This window comes from Aplysia californica, unplaced genomic scaffold (assembly GCF_000002075.1).
Source record: "Aplysia californica isolate F4 #8 unplaced genomic scaffold, AplCal3.0 scaffold00867, whole genome shotgun sequence".
In the NCBI taxonomy this organism is placed as follows: domain Eukaryota; kingdom Metazoa; phylum Mollusca; class Gastropoda; order Aplysiida; family Aplysiidae; genus Aplysia; species Aplysia californica.
The window spans coordinates 243,280-245,751 of NW_004798137.1; positions in this window are offsets into that span (position 1 = coordinate 243,280).

Here is a 2,472-nt window from a genome sequence, read left to right on the forward strand (position 1 = left end):
AGGAACCTGTGTTTTCTGTATCTGTATGTGTTGGGAAAGGGAAGTGTGTTGCGTGCATGTGTGGGTGTGGGAGGGACATGTGACATGTGTTTCGTTCTATGTGTGTATGTGTTGTGTTTGGGGTGTGTGTCTGTGGAGAAAAGGGGGGGGGGTGCACTTTTGTTTGTGTTCATGTGTGCTCAACATGTGCATAAGTCAGTTTGTGTGCGTCTGTTTGTGAGTGCGTGTCTGTGTGTGTCTGATTGTGACTGCGTGTCTGTGTGTGTCTGTTTGTGAGTGCGTGTCTGTGTGAGTCTGTTTGTGACTGTGTGAGTCTGTTTGTGACTGTGTGTATGAGTGCCCTACTTTACTTTTGAATGAATAGAGAAGGGTTGAGAAAGAATACGTGAATACGGTAACTTTGAGAATTATAAAGAAGTAAAAATGATTGAGAGTGAGTGAAGGGGAGGGGGGGGGGAGAGAAAGAGACCCAGAAAAAAAAAGCGAGAGAAAGAGCGTATGAAACCAGGGATGAAAAGAAAAAGAACATGAATGAGATAGAGAATGTGCATGTGTGTGTGTGCGTACTAATATAGGGGCAGGAAGAGATTAGGCCCGTGTTTGCCTCCCCTTTGATTGTCATCAGACCTTGACCTTAGGTTTGATCCACCATCATCCCGAGAAAGACGGACAGACAAACAGACAAACAAACATCCTGATTCTGAGACAGATTTTTTTCCTCTGAGCCATAACATAATTTCGCTTTTTAATTTTAAAAAACTTTTATTAAAAAATTTGAAATACAGTAGAGTCCGCTTATCTTTACCGTCTCTTGGCGCAATGGTGCAATAATGCGCCGGTGAAAATTATCCATTCCGGTACTGGGCCAGGCCCAAAAAGTAGGTTGCAGTCGTTCTCCTGGCTGGGGGTGACCAGATGGGGGTATTTTTGTACCGTACTGCTGGCTGCGTGACTGCAAAGTGTTAAACCTGTCCCCGTCGTTTTATGCAAAAAAAATTATGAAATTATGCAAACTGAGCCCAAAAATGTGAAATAATGCGATTCTGTTAATGTTAACAAAGAATGATGAAGGAAAATAATCAGAAATTATGCAAAAAATGATCAAATTTTGCTAAATTGTGCGGGGTGCATAAAACCACGGGGACAGTTTAACCAAACACAGTTAATCCGAAAACCGCGGTAAACCGCTAGAAAATAAAATCGCAGATTTTAAAATTCCTACTATTTGAGCAACATCCCGTAAACTGAAAACCCGGCTAAACCGAAGAAACAGGGAGGCCCTGCAGTCGGTTTATTGCAGATTTCTCTGTATTTTGTTGGGTTTTTTTAAAACCAGTGTGTACCTAAGTCAACATTACGATTTGGCGCGAAAGTGAAGATAAATGTCTCCAAAGTTTTATTGTTAGTCACATGACACAAAACCGAGCTACTTTGAGTTTGAGGGGTATTGAACAAGGAGGCCGTAATGGACATTTCTACTAATGCTGTAGAACTAACTAGAAAACTGAACAGACTGACTTAAAAAATTGTGTTATGGCTGCGACTAGAGATATATATATAATATGTATGTGTGTATGTGTAAAAACCACATCGCGATGTTATATATTGTTGATAATTTATATATTATATAATATAAATTATTGTAAGACGTGAAAACCACTCTGTGAAAAATGAACATTCTGACATATTCACGTTTTGGGAAAGACAGATGGTAAAACTGGAAAATTGTTTCTTTTTTCTTTATTAAATTTATCCAGTCCATTTCAATTCTTTCTGGTTGTCTCACCTGACCCTATTGTTGAAAAGTTTCCCTAACTCTGGACTGGTTTACCGGTGTCTGTGGTGTAGTGGTTAGGCACTTGACCATCACACACAGAATGTGTGAGTTCCATTCCCATATGGGGAGGGGATTTTTTAAAAACACTTTGCCACCATATTTTGGGGAAAATCCAAAGAAACTGAGTGGCTGGAAAACATGGCCAATCAGCGAGACGAGGTGGCTCAGTGTTAACCGAGCGTCTCCGTCTTTGTGTTGGGACGTTGTATCCCTCCCTCTCAGCCCCGCACTCATGGCTCTGACCGGCAGGGTCGAAGCAGCCCGCCTCCGAAATGATCTAAATTGTGTCGACAGGGGCGCAAAACGCGTCGTACAGTTGCTGGTTTTAGTGGACTGGTTTGACAGAGTTTTGGCGAGTAAACAGTGGGTCAGCTAAAAAAAAAAAAAAAAGCAATAACCCGTTTTTAAAAAGTAAATTGGACATTAAAAAAACAACAATTTATTAGTACGATTACTCAATAATTTCCAATTTGGGACTTACGTTGTTTTTCCATTGTGGTCTTCCTTCCCATGTTTTGTAACCCCGAGAATTAACATGTTTTGTTTTTTGTTTTTATTTTTTATGTAAATGCAATAATATTATTGTTGTGACAACCGAGGTGTCTGCGGTGCAGCAGTAATGCTCTTTGTCGTTG